The sequence below is a fragment of the Centropristis striata genome, chromosome 6, assembly GCF_030273125.1.
Source record: "Centropristis striata isolate RG_2023a ecotype Rhode Island chromosome 6, C.striata_1.0, whole genome shotgun sequence".
Taxonomy (NCBI): domain Eukaryota; kingdom Metazoa; phylum Chordata; class Actinopteri; order Perciformes; family Serranidae; genus Centropristis; species Centropristis striata.
This window is the reverse complement of record NC_081522.1, coordinates 3,977,396-3,995,789: the sequence shown is the minus strand read 5'-3', so window position 1 is coordinate 3,995,789 and position 18,394 is coordinate 3,977,396. Positions and strand designations below refer to the sequence as shown.

The window sequence follows — 18,394 nt, the reverse complement described above, 5'->3', positions numbered from 1 at the left end:
AGTGCTGCTTCATCCTTAAATAGAGGCCACCTGATTCACACCTGTTTTTTCACTAAATTGATGACCTCACTGATTGAATGCCATACTGCTTTATTTTTGAACACACCCCTTTCAACTCATTGTCCAATTGCACAGCCTTAAGAGCCAAGGTTATAATAGTTTTTTCATTAGTTTTAGTTTTAATTCGTTGTGAATTTTTGTTTTCAAATCCAGTTAGTTTTAGTTAGTTTTTAGAGTGAGTTTTCTAGTTTTGGTTTAGTTTTTATTTTTTGAAAATGCTTAGTTTTGGTTTAGTTTTTAGTAGTTTTAGTGTTAGTTTTAGTTTTTCTTGTAATGGGCTACGTGTTGGGTGCCAGATTCAAATAGATTATAATAAATTTTGCCTTTATTTCCTTTGGTTTATCCATCTCAGCCCATATAAGGTTATTAACTGTTTTGAATTTTGGTTCTAGTGTAGACATCCCAGTCTCAGTAAACATATTCACCATGTGTTGCATGTTCAAATAGAAACCCTGAATTATGAATGAAAAAAGTTGACAAAAACGAAAACTAAGGACATTTCCACTATAATTTTAGTTAGTTTTAGTTAGTTTTGTAACCACACAATACAGATTCAGTTAGTTATCGTTTTTTTTAAAAACTCTAGTTTTTATTTTTATTTCAGTTAACGAAAATGTTTTTTCAATTCTAGTTATCGTTATTTCGTTAGTTTTCGTTAAATATAATAACCTTGTTAAGAGCTGCATATCATGAATGCTGGGTCTTGTTGGTTTTCTGAGAATCTACTGCACCTACTGGTACCTTGTTTGACATGTAGCAATAAAAAATATACTAAAAACCTGGATTAATTTGGTTAGTCACATTGGACTGCTATTATTTTGAACACTACTGTATTATAAAATACAAAATACAAGTTACAAATTAGAAATTTGTATTTGTGGATAGCAAAATACGTGTGTAAATCAAGGACTATTAATTAATGAGACAAATTTGAGCCCATACAACCATGCCATGTTCAAAGTCACTTAAATCACCTTTCTTCGTCCGATGCCAACCTCCTTTTTTCTTTTTCTTTTTCAAGACAAAAGCAAGATGCCGGAGTTTAGTCAAAACTTTTGTCTGGAGTCAGTTCTTGGCTTCTTGATTGTGGTCTTTGCAGCGCGTTTTCTAAATGCTGCGCTTGTGTTGTCAAATTGATGAAGATGTTTTCTCAATTTTCTCGTGTTTTGTGTATTTGCATGTGTTTTCTTAAGCTGCAGCGATGTGAGCTCTCAGGGTCGCCATGTTATTAGTATCACAACGGGGACATTTCCAGTGTTACAGCAGCAAAGTAGATGGCAAGATGGAGAGGAGCTTCAATAAAAAGAACCAAGAAACAGTAAATATTCAGTATTAACTAGAAATATACACTACTGGTCAAAAGTTTTAGAGCACACCAACTTTTCCAGAATTTAATTGAAAATGATGCAGTTTAATGTCTCAGTGTACTCTGAAATTAATGCACATTTGCAACATTTAAAATTCTTTATTGAGCATGATAGTGTTTTGAAAGTAAAAAAAAGATTCAAAATCACATTTTATGTTGGACTAAAGGACTAAAAAAAACAACACAAAATGACCAAAAAAAGACACCAAAAGACACAAAATGACTAAAAAAAGACACAAAATGACTAAAAAAAGACACCAAGTGACTAAAAAAAGACACCAAAAGACACAAAATGACCAAAAAAAGACACCAAAAGACACAAAATGACTAAAAAAGACACCAAAAGACACAAAATGACTAAAGAAAGACACCAAAAGACACAGAATGACTAAATAAAGACACCAAAAGACACAAAATGACTAAAAAAAGACACCAAAAGACACAAAATGACTAAAAAAAGACACCAAAAGATACAAAATGACTAAAAAAGACACCAAAAGACACAAAATGACTAAAAAAAGACACCAAAAGACACAAAATGACCAAAAAAAGACACCAAAAGACACAAAATGACAAAAAAGACACAAAATGACTAAAAAAAGACACCAAAAGACACAAAATGACTAAAAAAAGACACAAAATGACCAAAAAAAGACACAAAATGACAAAAAAGACACAAAATGACTAAAAAAAAACACACCAAAAGACACAAAATGACTAAAAAAAGACACAAAATGACCAAAAAAAGACACAAAATGACCAAAAAAAGACACCAAAAGACACAAAATGACAAAAAAAGACACAAAATGACTAAAAAAAGACACCAAAAGACACAAAATGACTAAAAAAAGACACAAAATGACCAAAAAAAGACACAAAATGACTAAAAAAAGACACAAAATGACCAAAAAAAGACACCAAAAGACACAAAATGACTAAAAAAAGACACAAAATGACTTACAAAGACACAAAATGAATTACAAAGACATGAAAAGAATTAAAAAATGGACAAAATAGCCCAAGACTCCATAGAGTTAAGTTGTTAACCCACTTCTTGTTCCCTGAAAAAGGCCTACTTGTATAATTCTGAAATGTACGTTATATTTTACCTTTTTTTATTTACCTCTGGCAGTTCACCACTTACCTTTGTACCCTTTCAAGCTGTTGATTTGACTTGAACTGCTTGAATTTCAATAAAAAACTGGAAAAATTGGGGTGTTCTAAAACTATTGACCGGTAGTGTACTTCTACCACTAACATTGACTAACACACTGACTGCTCTGATCGAGGGTCAAAGGACAGGGATGTCGTACGCTGTACAGTCTGTTAAATCCTCTCGGGGGCAAATAATATAATTTGCTCCACTTGCTCATAGCTTGTAGCTAAAACACAAGCTTGTTTAATTTGTCTGATTTCTTCTAACCAGAATTAGCAGCTCGACAAGTGATGTCGAGTCAATTTTATTTACAACCCCAATTCCCAAAATAGTTGGGACACTGTTTCAAACAAATTGAATTGAGTGTTTATTTGCTAAATCCTTTTTGACATGTAATTGAAAACCAGTAGAGGCAATATAATGTTCAAACTGACTGACTGGTTGTTATTGTTTATTGTAAGTTTATACTTATTCTGAAGTTGATGCTTGCAACATGTTCCAAAATAGTTAGGGTCAGGGGCATGTTTACCTATTGTTTGACATCAACTTTTGAAGATTTGAAAGCGATGTATTTTCAGCCATAGTGCAGTTGGTTGCAAAAACATTCACCCTCTAGACCAGCTGTTCTCAACCTTGGGGTCGGGACCCCAATTGGGGCCGCGAGATGATTTCTGGGGGTCGCCAAATCATTTTGGAAGTCAGCTCTGTCTCCACTGTGTTAAAGTGTTCATGTGTTAATGTGTTTTAGTCTTTTCGTCACTTAATGTCTTTTTTTGGGTCATTTTGGGTTTTTTTTGGTCATTTTGTGTTCTTTTTAGTAATTTTGTGTCTTTTTTTAGTCATTTTGTGTCTTTTCTGGTCATTTTATGTCTTGTTTTTGTCATTTTGTTGTCATTTTATGTCTTGTTTTTGTCATTTTGTGGTCAATTTGTGTCTTTTTTGGTCACTTTGTTTCCTTTTTGGTCATTTTGTGTCTTTTTTTAGTCATTTTGTGTCTTTTTGGTATTTTTTTTCTTTTTTGGGTTATTTTGTTTCTTTTTGTGGTCATTTTGTGTCTTTTCTGGTCATTTTATGTCTTGTTTTTGTCATTTTGTTGTCATTTTATGTCTTGTTTTTGTCATTTTGTGGTCAATTTGTGTCTTTTTGGTCACTTTGTTTCCTTTTTGGTCATTTTGTGTCTTTTTTTAGTCATTTTGTGTCTTTTTTTGGTCATTTTTTTCTTTTTTGGGTTATTTTGTTTCCTTTTTGGTCATTTTGTGTCTTTTCTGGTCATTTTGTGTCTTTTTTGGGTAATTTGTTTACTTTTTTTGGTCATTTTGTTTCTTTTTTGGGTGATCTGAACTGTGCGTGTGAGATTGTGTTCAGTGAGCGGGGGTCGCGGACAACATGCATGTTAAATTGGGGGTCGCGACTCAAAAAGGTTGAGAACTACTGCTCTAGACTTACCTGATTATATCTGATTTTGACTTTTTTTCCCCAGTAAAAACACTGTTGTCTGTATGTTATGCCGCATATATGTTAATTTTAAGAAATGCTAACAAGCTTTCACAAACAGAGCAGTGTTATAGGAGGTTTAGGGTTAGTTATCTTGTTTGTATCTCAACCCAGAATTGAAATTCACTGTGGTCCAGGAACCTCAGATGTTACTTTGTAAATCCAATAAAACAAAGAAGTTACATGTGTAGGTAATTCAGACTGGTTGGCTTATTGTTTGCTTTCACATACGGCTGGGTGATATATCGATATAAGAAATATATCAATATATTTTCAAATGTGATCTGAAATTAGACCATATTGCATAAATCGATATAGTTCAAACTTTATCTTTCTTTATATACAAATGCTGCCCTTACTAGGGTTTTTTCATATTCAGTTATGTTGTAATGTTTGTAATTATTTTCTCTTATAAATATATCTATTACAGAAAAAGATTGGCCTGTTATATTTCAAGGGCTATTTTTATTTAAGATTTTTATTTATTTAATTGTGCACTTAATGGAGCTTTGATTTTTTTTAAAGGTACTCCTGTTGTTATACAGTATTTATGTTCACTTAAATAAAAAGTTTCAATAAAACTACTTGTGATATGTCATATTTGGCTTTGACTTTGACTGAACATTTGCTCTCATTTTCGCTAAAAAATATCGGGATATATATCGATATTCAGCCTAAATATGTTGGGATTTGACTTTTGGTCCATATCGCCCAGCCCTACTTTCACACAAGTCACTTCAGAAAGTTGTTTGTTTCTTTACTGTAAAGGTATATGTTGCTTTTCACATTTCACATTAAAATGTCTTAAAATGACTAGACCTTTGTTATTTTTATGGAGTGCTCCCAAATGTTTCCAACAATTTTCAAACCCAGAGGAATATTTTATTTTAACCCATAAGAACCTATAAGAACCCATAAGAACCTGTTACTAGGCTAAATTTAAACCCATTTAGCGATTCTAATCCCTTAATAGTTGTGTCCTGTGTTGCATTTAACTTGTTCTGATCACATTTCCTGAACAAATTAAAGTCACAATTTTGATAAATGTTATGGAGATGCAAAATAAAAAGGCAAATTTGTGTCTCTGTAAGCAGAAAATGTGTCTAGTTTTTTTCTATTTTAAAATAAGAAATATCATAAACATAAATACCATAAACGCCCATTGTAACGTTTATGTCACATCACAGATCTTTGACATTTAGGGGTTGTATTTTTAAACATCAGAAATGTGTTCTATGTGGTCCACTTATAGCACACATCCTTTAACGATAACTGGGTCTGGGTTCTTATGGGTTAATCCAGTAGTTCTCAACCTTTTTGAGTCGCGACCCCCAATTTAACATCAATGTTGTCTGCAACCCCCGCTCACTGAACACAATCTCACAGTTCAGATCAGCCAAAAAAGACACAAAATGACAAAAAAGAGACAAAATGACAAAAAAAGAGACAAAATTACAAAAAGGGAAACAAAATTACCAAAAAAGACACAAATTGACCACAAAATGATCAAAAAAGACACAAAATGACCAAAACACACACAAAATGACCCAAAAAAAGACATTAAGTGACCAAAAAGACTAAAACACATTAACACATGAACACTTTAACACAGTGGAGACAGAGCTGACTTCCAAAATGATTTGGCGACCCCCAGAAATCATCTCGCGACCCCAATTGGGGTCCCGACCCCAAGGTTGAGAATAGCTGATCTGATGTAATACATGGTGTTGGCCCGTAGGGGGCAGTATGGACTATTCTTTTGTAGAAGCATCTCTGGGTCAGTAGAAGTGAAACAGTTACTACACTTCTCAGAATAAAACACGTATAGTGTTTTTACAGCGTGTGGCGGCTACATTAGTGGATTAGTAACATTAGAGACTGCAGAGCGGCTTTTTTGGCAGCTTGTTTTACGTGTTTCCTCTCTGAAGTCTGGCAACCCGCTGTACCAAAGGCTAAGCTAAGGTCCTGCAGCTGGTCGCAGTAAACAGCTTGTGACAGGCGGCTGGAGGTGTTTGTGTCTGCCATGCCCAGCCCTGGATGACCCGAGACACGCGCTGATCACAGGTAAAACAGGTAAAACACCCAGTTTACTAACCATCGCTTCTGATAGCCGTTAGCTCTGTTTACTAGTTCACATCGGCTGGTTAAAACGGTGTTGTTGTTGTTGGTGACGCTAGCTAGCAGGCTAATTGTAAAACTTCCGGTCTCCGGGTTTGATAGCCAGAATCACGTTTGTCCAGAAGCCCGAATATCTAAATCTTTACAAATGTGACCTAGAAGCAAGGCAGGTGTTGTGCCGTATTAAGCACCCCTGCCGTGAAAAGCACCCCCTCGTATATATATATATATATATATATATATATATACACACACACACACACACTCACATAAACACATACTGAGGAGTTTATATTCAATGATAAGTAGACCAAGAAAAAAAACAACACACTGACACTTCAATATACATATATATATATATATATATGTGTATATATATATATATATATATATATATATATATATACACTCACACAAACACATACTTAGGAGTTTATATTATATATATTTACAAATATTATGGAAGACAACACAGTAAGCAGGCTATTAATTCATGACATCAATAACCATTTACCCGATTTTTGTTATCTGTGACTGTGATTGTGGGAAAGTATGACTATTGTGGAATCCATGAGCGCATTTAAACATGAATCATTAACACAAAACTGGACGCTAAACAGAACGTGACATGGAATGAGAATATAATTTTTGTCATTGTGTGTACGTTGTCATTTGTAGTAAATTAAACATGAGCATTTAGTCCTTTTTGACGACGAGGGGGTGCTTTTCACGGCAGGGGTGCTTGAAAGTGGTTGCTTACTTATTTTTTTGTGAAAATTGAAGACACTTCCTTCCCTATCTTTTTCTATCTTTTTGTAGGGTGTCCTTGAGTGCAAAGAAAGGCGCCTTCCAAATAAAATGTATTATTATTATTATTATTGTTATCTGTGTAGTGGGTCAGATTATGCTGATGTGTTTTGTTTTCATGACATCATATGAGAGTGAGTGGCCTTGTGGTGCATTTGTAGTTTGTAGTTTGTACGTGAAAATGCACTTGATGACAGTTTGTTATTGATGCATTGAGTATATTACTGTAATTTATTCTATATTTTGCCAGATTATGGTGATTCTGGTGTCGTGATGATGGGGCCCTTGAATATTGTTGCCCAGGATACAGCAAAGTGTTCATCTAAAAGCTAAAGTTAATTTAGCAAAATATCCCCAAAGTTTCCCTGCCACAGTCACTGCTTATGAGCTATAGCTAATCCCACAACGTCAAACCAAACTCCACTCAAAAAATTTGATATTTAAGGTAGGGGTGTGCCATATCGTATCGTTCACAATAATATCGGTATATTTTTTTTATGGTTAAAAAAAATGCATATCATGATATTGGCAACGTTCTTACTTCTTGATGTAGTGGTTAAAGTTGTTTTAATCACAAAAAGCTACTTACTCCCTTTCGCTAAATACATGCAGCTTTCAAAATAAGAGCACAGTGTGTTAACAGAATCCACCACAGAATTTACAAGAAGACTGTTAAAATAAAATGCCTTAAATAAAACATAAAAGAACCTTTATTCTCCTTTACAAAATGTCATTAAAATATGCCCCCGGAACCTCTAAATGGTTATTTTTATTATTTGCTCATACTCAAGAGTCAAGAGTAATTTTTTTGTATTTGGCAACTGTTGAGATTTGCACTTCAAACTACATTTTAGATTTTTAATTATTTATACAGACTAAAAAAAAATCATATTTTCTATATCTTTTTAAGTATTTCCTAATATCGTCAAGAATATCGTTAGCGCAAAATTAGCCTGCAATATCGTGATATTCTTCTAGGGCCATATCGCCCACCCCTAATTTAAGGTTGAGTTAATGTTGCCATTCAAACTTGCATATATAAAGATCACAAATACTTCACACATACACACAAAATTGCTTTATGCTAACAGAAATTTTGACAATAATAGAGCAAATACCATAAACCACTGTTTCACCTCTAATCGCATTTTATGACCCAGTGGGTGAAGAGATCGATTCGTGCATTAAAATGCAGATTAAATGTTGATTTAAAAGTTCCATTCAGTTAGAAGGATAATCCATTACACAAATGTATCAAAAGAAACCGTAGAACTGTCTTTATATGTCATTTTTACTCAAGTAAAGAAACATAAAGTGGCAGATTTTTAAATGGAGTTTGGTTTGGCTTTTCAATGCACAGAAGAAACCTGCCGCCTTGGAGCACTATACTGAAATAGAGCGGAAATGGATTGCATGGGTTGTAGTATAATTACCGAAATATACATATATTTTGTGCCACAAAGACATTGTTTGTCACTAACATTTTATTTTGAAAATTGCACGGAAATCCATTCTTTTGTTGTGACACATCCTTAATTTGTCTTAAAGGTCACTTGACTTTAGTTTTCTGATTTAAGTCCTGCACTGTGCTTGATGTCCTCACACCTGGAAGTCATATTCAAATATATAGAGGTAAAAGGTTGGAGGTCATTTTATTTTTATTTTTTTAAGTATATCTTTATTAGTAATTATGTTTCACAACGTATTCACATATACAACATTTTCTCTTTTTGTTGTTTAAACACCCCCCCCCCCCCCTTGAAAGAACCCCCCCAAAGAGTATCATATGACATTAGTAATGACAATAATAAGTAATAATATAAAATGGAGCACCAAGTATACATTACAATAATTAAAAAATGATATAGAAAATAAAATAAGAAATCAAAAAGAGCAAAACAGACAGCAAAACCTCTCCTTTAACTTTCAATTGTTATTCCTTGGTCTGGGAAGCACCTTCAAAAATATGTTAGATATTCTAGGTCCAACATAATTGAGAAATGGCGTCCATATATGATAAAACAAACCAATTTTCCCTCTGGACCAGTGCGTCAAATATTCCATGGGTAAGAGGTCAAATATTACCTTATGCCAATCTAAAACTGAAGGTGGCTTATTTGAGATCCAGTTCAGCAGTATAGTTTGGTGATTTTATTTTGTAGTACACTGTAAAAAAGGTTTGTAGAAATAACAGTAAAACTCTGTCAAATACATCAGAAATAGGGCATAAAATGGAAAATTGTCTATCACATCTGTATATCATATATCAGTAAAATATAACATTTTCATGCAAAATTTATGGAGAAATACCACGATGTGTGAATGAATGACACAATTACCCTAAAAAATAACAGGATTATTCTGACTAAATTACAGTTTTTGCTGATATTTCCATTTAAATTTGGAATAGAAAATCCACTCACTGTAATTTTTACGGTGAAGTTCTGGCAACCACAGCTGCCGGTATTTTACCGTAAATTAAACAGATTATTTTTTACAGTGTATTCAGTGATGCTTGGAGAATGTCTGTGTGTTGAGGCTGCATCATGTGTGAAGGATGTGGTGTGATGATCACAGGCTGTGGAGGCATTCAGCTCCTGAAAGAGTTTTATTGATCCAGAGAAAGCATGAGTCCTGTCTTCTTCTATTTAACCCAGTTCATCTGCTCACTGTATTATTGATTGGCTATTTTCACCTCCCTGGTAATTTTTCTACTCCATCTCTCTTACCTCATTGATCTGCGGTTTGTGGCAATAGTAATACTCAACATGCTGAAACACATTTTTTTTATCATAAGGTTCCTTTCATGTCCTTCCTGGCAGTCTGCCGCTCAGTGAAGTTTTTCTCAGATTGACACAGTGACCTGGGATGAACCTGTGTTTTCAGTTCAGTTCAGTTCAGCTTTTATTTCGAACATGTGCGAGTAACACAACAAAGTAAACACAAAAAACAAATGCATCCAATGAGAATAATCAAAACAAAACAAAAAATAGCAATAGTCAAAACAAACGCTGTAATGTGAACGCAACATGTCCGAAAAGGAGTAGGATGAAGCATATGCTTATTTTTTCCCTAAACATACATATTTAAATAATACATATTTACAAAAAAATAAAATAAATAAATTTTTTTTTTTTTGGGAAAATAAATAGATTACATAAACAAATACATGAATAATTTATAATTCATGAAAACACCCGGTTGTTAAAGCCCTTCTTCCTCCCTGTACCTTGTGAAAACCATGTCTTTGTACCGCTTTTTAAACTGGATCATGCTTTCAGTCCCAGTGGGTGGAGAACTGATAACTGACTTTAGCTTTGATGTAAGAGTTCTTCTGTAATAAGTACTCAGAACTTTTACCTCAGCCAATGTAACTGGAGCCCGACAGATATCTCAGTTGACAGATACTATCAGCCAATATAAAGGCCTGTATATGCTGTCCGAGTAGGTTTCACGTAGAGACACGAAATTTGGTACACACATGAATCATGTGGAAACGCACCAAAAAGCCTCTAGGACCCATACCTCAAACCCAACAGGAAGTCCGCCATCTTGGTTTGAATATCGCACTTGTCATCGTTTTTGGCCATTTCCAGGTTGCATACTTTAACGAACTCCTCCGACAGATTTCACCCAATTTACTTCAAACTTGGTCAGTACCATCACAAGGCCTTTGGGATCAAAAGTTATTGAAAGCTTTACCGACAGTCACACTATGTGGGCGTGGCATGGCGGCAAAATATGGCGTCTCGCCATAACACACGAGACTGGATAACTTGACCATACATTGTCCAATCTGTCCCAAATTTCACACACGTGATTAGGGTCCAGCCCGGAACACACCCACGTGTCAATAGTGACACACAGTCATAGCGCCCCCTGTTGGCTACAGGAAGTAACATGTTATACACCAACCCCGAGCACAGTGGTAGGAGACACGCCATTTGGTACGCATAGGGACTGAGCCTACAGTGCCGCGTCCGACGTGCCCTCCCCCAACGGCTCCACTCTGCTCGGCCCCGTTCAGTCCTGCTTGCAGGCCTAGTTTATTATTATTATTCAGTCAGCAATTTACTGAAACTGAACAGTAATGATGTTTATTTACCTATTTATTTTTTTCCTCCATATTTTGGCTGATAATTAGCTGACTATAATATGTGTTGGTATAATCTTTAATTATGTAAAACAATATTAAATATTATTTAATAATATTTAACTATAAATAAATAATTATTTATTTGTTTAAAAATATGGTACTCAGTCCACATAGAAGGCCTATTTTGATTTCAGCTCAAAAAGTTACTGTATTGGCCACCGATACATTTTCTAAAAATGTAAAATCATTATCGGCATCGGTCTGAAAAATCCCATATCCGCAGTTTTGTAAATATGTTTTATTAGTTTTTACAGTTTTTATCCCACAGAGATGAAAAATACAGAACATATGCATATTACTTCAATTTACACATACCGGTACATCTCCAAAAATGTACAAGTGTAGTTTTTTAGCAAGTATGTTGATACAATGAGTTCCCTATTCTCATCCCCTCCCACCCACCCACCGTCCCATAGGTTCATAGGATATAAAGCACATTTAGGTAATAGGAAAGCAAAAGTAGATAGAGAAGAGAGAAACAAAACAGAAGCAAACACAACAACAACAAAAGCAACCTAACTAATAAAGATATATATAAATAAAAATAAATGAACAGAAATTATAATAAAAATGAAAAATATTAAAAAAATAAAAATAAAATATATATATATTTTTTTTAAATTAAAAAAAAATAAAAAAATAAATAAAAAATAAAAAAGGGGGGGGGGGGGGGGGGGGTGTCCCATCCTAATCATTGTCAAGGTGCTCCTGCAAGGAGTCATAAAAGTCGAGAAAGGGCCTCCATATTTTGAAAAAAGATTGAGAGGAACCTTTGAGTGTGTACTTGATTTTTTCTAGCTTTAAGAAATACATAACATCCTTGATCCAATGAGAAAAGGATGGTGGAGCTCGTTGTTTCCATCTCCATATCCGCAGTTTGTTCAAACCTTCCACCCCGACTGCGGCATCTGCCATTTAATCGCCACATTGCTCTCAATCATTACTACCATGTCAGCAAGGTAGCAAGGGAGGACAGTCTGAAACATAAATATAAGTCTTGCTAGATAACACTATATTGATGTTTTGAGACGTCTGGTGTGGAAGGCTTTTTTTTTTGTTTTGTTGGATTCATGCAACAAAGTTCACAATCCGGATGTGAACTAAGAGGTTTTGTGATTACTCGGCCTGCATCTTATCACCTGGAAGTGCAGTCCTGATTTGTAAATACTCTTTATCTAAAAATCAAACTGTTGATGGTCTCAACTCTGCTGTGAGCAGGAAATGCTGTCTGGATGTTTGAACTTTAATCTCCTTACTGCTGGTTGTTTCTGCTGCTGCTGAATTCTCCGGCTCATTCACATTTTAGGCTTCAGGCTCAGACGTCAGCCGTGACGCCGGTAATCTAGAGTGTGTAATGTAACGGCGTGCTGGGCTGTAGGGGATGGACATTCCTCTGCACCACTGAATACGCTGTTAGCTTCAGGCTTGTCAGGTCACGAGGACCACGGAGGGGTCACGTGACTCATTCCTTAGTTTCATCCCAGCTGAGCAGCCTGGGTGGGTGGGAGTCTGATCAGTTTCTGGTCTACGGGACTGGTTCCCAGTTTGTGTGTATTGGAGCTGAGGGAGGATGAAGCTGATCTCTGGGCAGAGGGATGAGGTGAGTTGATCAGATGAAAATTTAATGGTTGTTATGGAACCTGATGAGAGAACACTCAAAAAAAGCAAACTGGGTGTCTGCTACCTTCTCCTTAGTCTAACATGTAGCTTCTACTAAATAAAATGATGTTTTGTGGTTGAACAGTTTTAAAAAATGTAGTTTTAGCATAAAATGCAACACTTTAAAATGTACTAGAATACTTTATGTTAAAACAACCTAATTAAATTGCTGAATATAATACTCTGTCTAAAAATTCTTTATTTCCTGAATAATTACTATTATGTTCATTTTCATATGATAAAGGTAATCTTTTAGGCTAAACCACTTCAACCTAACTTTGTTTTGTTGGCTCAGCACAATTAATTCATGTACTTCACTATTTTAAAAAGTAGTTGTAACTACCCTATTAAATAAAGTAACTCTTAATAATGTCATACACGTTTAAATGGCCCAAGAAAATTTTGTTAGTATGTTACAATTACCCTTACAAATCTAGTTGGACTGACCTGGTAATTAATTAACAGTAACGCAAATACATCATGTTGACCCAACATATTTACATTTTGTTCAATCAACAAAATTGTTTCTCGCTAAATTAAAGCATTTTATTTAGGTGGAAACTATTTCCATAATTTTATTTTGTTCTGGGAACAAGTTATTTTTTTGAGTGTGGAATAGATTGATCTGTTTTGGCTCATTATCAGACATCAGATCTTTCGATACTGATGCCCTCTCGGAAGAAACTTTGGTTTATTCACAGGACTTTCAGACAGTAAATGCAAAAATATATGTTTTTGTCATTTTGTTTTTGTGCTGTTTAAAACTTCTCATTATTATGGTCATTATGGTTTATAAACATATTTCTTTGTGTTTATTCTTATTTGTGTCGTATTTATACTATTAAATGTGTTCTTTACGGACTAAGTTGTGTAATTGCTCTTTGTTGGGTGAATTGGGTATTTTCTCAATTTAATTTGGTGCATCTGGAATAATATATATAGTTTGTGGTTGAATCCGGCGACTGGAGAGTGTTAAAACGTGTGTTGATAGTTGTTTTTTTAGTGAAATATATAAAACTTATTTGATTGATTGCCATTGGTTGAGACTTTCATGATCTCCTCAGAATCTATTTGAGTAACTTTAGGGATCCCTGAACTTATCTTCCATGTAACATAAATAATATGGAATGCCATTTAAGTAAATATGAAATGAATAAATACATGAATAAATAAAAATGAATGCATTCATATAAATATATGCTTATGCAATAAATACATGTGGCTATGAAATAAATCCTGAAATAAATAAATGAGGCGATAGATATATCAATATAAAAAAAATGTTAAATATAAATATATGAATGAGACAAAATAGTTACATAAACAAATGTTGTTTATAATTACTTTTATTTGCTTTAGAGTACTTTAATAAGTTAATATTTAGGGGACTTTTATTTAATAAATCAATATTTATTTATTTCAGAGGTCTATTCAGTTCAATTACAATTCCACCTTGATTTTCCTTTTTTCCCCTTTTTTTTCTGATATTCAGAAATGGGGATTATCTCAGATTCATGGCCACAGTCCCAGCAATATCTATTTACAGCTCTTTACATTTCAAAACATCAAACGTAACATATTTCTTATTATAAATTTCTGTTTTATATTTATGATCCTTGCGTTTTACAGTACCGTTTTAGTAAGATTTTTTCTTCTTGCACATGACAATTTGCAACCCAAAACCTGCAGATGAAAACATACTTTGCAAAAGTAGCTGAAGAACATCTGTGTTCAAAACTATAGTAGTAACTACACCACTGGTCAAAAGTTTTAGAACACACCAACTTTTCCAGAATTTAATTAAAAATGATGCAGTTTAATGTCTCAGTGTACTCTGAAATTAATGCACATTTGCAACATTTAAAATTCTTTATTGAGCATGATAGTGTTTTGAAAGTAAAAAAAAGATTCAAAATCACATTTTATGTTGGACTAAAGGACTAAAAAAAGACACAAAATGACCAAAAAAAGACACAAAATGACAAAAAAAAGACACCAAAAGACACAAAATGACTAAAAAAAGACACAAAATGACCAAAAAAAGGCACAAAATGACAAAAAAAAGACACAAAATGACAAAAAAAGACACAAAATGACTTAAAAAAGACACAAAATGACAAAAAAAAAGGCACAAAATGACAAAAAAGACACCAAAATGACCAAAAAAAGACACAAAATGACAAAAAAAAGACACAAAATGACTAAAAAAGACACAAAATGACCAAAAAAAGACACAAAATGACTTACAAAGACATGAAAAGAATTCAAAAATGGACAAAATAGCCCAAGACTCCATAGAGTTAAGTTGTTAACCCATTTCTTGTTTCCTGAAAAAGGCCTACTTGTATAATTCTGAAATGTACATTATTTTTCAGTTTTTGTTAACCTTACCTTTTTTTATTTACCTCTGGCAGTTCACCACTTACCTTTGTACCCTTTCAAGCTGTTCATTTGACTTGAACTGCTTGAATTTCAATAAAAAACTGGAAAAATTGGGGTGTTCTAAAACTTTTGACTGGTAGTGTATGTAAATACCTTTTTAAAACAAAGGAAATGAGGAAAAACTTTGGGGAGTTTTGTTCTTTTTGCTCCAGATCAGTAGAGCTCTGTGTGTGAGGTTTGACACGTCTGCCTGAGGCCAGTGACTGCTGACAGATCACACATTTCCTGTTTCAATGAAAAAAAATATTCCAGCATGATTCACATCCTGAGGTCTTTCTCATCTGATCTACTCAGAAAGCTTCAAGTTGTGTTGTGGAATCAACATGGTAGTTGTGTGACAAAGAAGAGCAATGGACACAGCAGGTGATCATGTGAGTTTTCTCGATTGGAAATTAATTTCTTTGACTATCCTGATGCCACAGGAGTGCAGCATAAACGCTAAAAACTTAATGGGATCCACAAAGTTTTATGAAAATCAGGCCAGTAGTTTTTTTCTGCAATCCTGCTGACAAACAAACAGACAAGCTGAGCTGGAAACATAAGCCGCTTTATGGAAATAATGAGGAGAAAAGGAAAAAATAAATAGGCAGATTCAGCAGAGAGAAGCACAATGTTGTGGGAAGCCAGTGAGGGATTACGTTGTTTTTGCTGCACTATCGACACCTGCTGACTAGAGATAGACCGATACATCGGGTCGATATTTGCGAAAAACACAACAAATATGTGGATCATCCAACATGGTCTCACAGGAATCCGTGAAATAGCCACGGATTTCGCTTAACTCAAAATCCGTGGAATAGCCACGGAATCGCTCAAATTTCCGTGAAGCTGACACGGATTTCGCTACAATGCAAGTTAATGACAGTCATATCCCGTGGCTATTGGTTTGTTCCAAGTCACGTGACTTTCAAGGTTCCAGCGGTCAGAACAAAAAACATGGCGGACAGTTCTCTCATTTTTAGTGAAAAAAATCAATATTTGACTTAGTTTCTGCATAAAAATGGATTTTGATCACATTTCTAGTGAGAAATATATGTTTTATTTTCTAAATCTTCACTCAGTGAATGTACATAATCACTTTGTATGTTGGAATAGCCACGGGATATGACTGTCATTAACTTGCATTGTAGCGAAATCCGTGTCAGTTTCACGGAAATTTGAGTGATTCCGTGGCTATTCCACGGATTTTGAGTTAAGCGAAATCCGTGGCTATTTCACGGATTCCTGTGAGACTAGGTTGGGATCATCTGAGGCGCCACCACCTCGAGGCCTAGAACAACATACACATGTTGCTATCCAACAGTTAATGTTTGTTTTTTTTATTAATAAATGTTTCTTTTTTTGTTTAAATTGAGAATTGTGTAACATTAGTTATATATTGAGTCATTTTTATCATGTAAATGGAGGGAGAAAAGGCAATATCGGCTTCAAGAATCGGCCCAAAAAAATCGGCAGCACATATTGGGGATCGGTTAAGACTGATGTCAAAATAATCAGTATCGGCATCGGCCTTAAAAAACCCATATCGGTCGACCACTACTGCTGACAGTAACAAGAACTGCAGATCTGAGAAGAATTAAACTTGCAAATTGGCAGCAAACAGAGTGAAAATAACTTCAAAACAATTCTGGAAAAACAGTCTGAAAGGGATTCTCTGTCTGGTAGCCTCAATTCACTAATTGGTTAATAATATTATTGTATAGAATATTATTTAAGATCTATTTTGGCTCCGTCTTTAGGGATAAATTTGGAGACATGAAGGAATCACAAGATCTGTTCTGGAGCTTTGTTTTTGTCAAATTACTGCAGATGCCCAGTATTCCCACATGCTTTTGATTTGGAAGTCTGAAGTCATATTGTATCTATTAACATATATTTATAGACATGGGCTTTCCCAGAAGATACCTTTTTGATGTTACGTTATCTACTACACCAGCCTGAACCTGATATTTGAATACACTACCGGTCAAAAGTTTTAGAACACACCAACTTTTCCAGAATTTAATTGAAAATGATGCAGTTTAATGTCTCAGTGTACTGTGAAATTAATGCACATTTGCAACATTTAAAATTCTTTATTGAGCATGATAGTGTTTTGAAAGTAAAAAAAAAGATTCAAAATCACATTTTATGTTGGACTAAAGGACTAAAAAAAGACACAAAATGACCAAAAAAAGACACAAAATTACAAAAAAGACACCTAAAGACACATAATGACTAAAAAAAGACACAAAATGACCAAAAAAAGACACAAAAAGACACAAAAAGACACAAAATGACTTACAAAGACATGAAAAAAATTCAGAAATGGACAAAATAGCCCAAGACTCCATAGAGTTAAGTTGTTAACCCATTTCTTGTTCCCTGAAAAAGGCCTACTTGTATAATTCTGAAATGTACATTATTTTTCAGTTTTGGTTAAGCTTACCTTTTTTTATTTACCTCTGGCAGTTCACCACTTACCTTTGTACCCTTTCAAGCTGTTCATTTGACTTGAACTGCTTGAATTTCAATAAAAAACTGGAAAAATTGGGGTGTTCTAAAACTTTTGACCGGTAGTGTATATTGAATGGATTGCCCTGAAAAAGCTGGTTTAGGCATTCACCATCCCCTCAGGATGAATTTTAAGAATTCTGGTGATTCACTTTTCATTTTATTGTCCTCGTCAGGTCAAAAGTACACACTCACAGAGCCACTAGTCTGGCTGTAGTCTTGTTTTGATTACTTTTAAAACACCCATCTCCATATCAGAATGTTGATAATTAACCTTAGGAAACCAATAAAAATCAGCTGTAGCTTGAAATGATCCCCTAAAATGAAAAAATATTTCAAACAAAGCAAAATCTTCAATGGTCTCAAACGACTCACAGCTATTGTATTACAAGGGATGATAGATGGCAATGAGGGAAACTGGCTAACTGATGTTTTTGGGTTATAAGGAAGGACATTCATTTACTTATTATTATTTTTAATTATCAAAAAAAAATAGCTTTCTCTCAAAATGGAAATTGAGATTTTTGGGAAAATTGTTTTTTTTTATTTTTATTTTTTTATTTTTAACGACTCTTCACTTCTTTTTTTCCAGATGTGTATTTGCTACATCACTGTCAATTGTAATGGGACAGAGCATTTTCAT

At 34.2% G+C, this 18,394-nt stretch overlaps 1 protein-coding gene and 1 long non-coding RNA gene across 2 annotated transcripts in view; one reads left to right on the top strand and one right to left on the bottom strand.

The window, feature by feature from the left end:
• The window catches only part of LOC131973076 (uncharacterized), a 139,001-nt gene that overhangs the window by 20,629 nt on the left and 99,978 nt on the right, over positions 1–18,394 (bottom strand). Inside the window, exon 2 of the long non-coding RNA XR_009394534.1 lies at positions 14,990–15,143. This is a non-coding gene — a long non-coding RNA (uncharacterized LOC131973076). The remainder of the gene's footprint in view (positions 1–14,989; positions 15,144–18,394) is intronic.
• Positions 5,623–18,394, top strand: part of ankrd27 (ankyrin repeat domain 27 (VPS9 domain)) — a 70,572-nt gene continuing 57,800 nt past the window's right edge. Inside the window, exon 1 of the mRNA XM_059334894.1 lies at positions 5,623–6,149. The gene's annotated coding sequence lies outside the window, so the exon portion shown is untranslated. The remainder of the gene's footprint in view (positions 6,150–18,394) is intronic.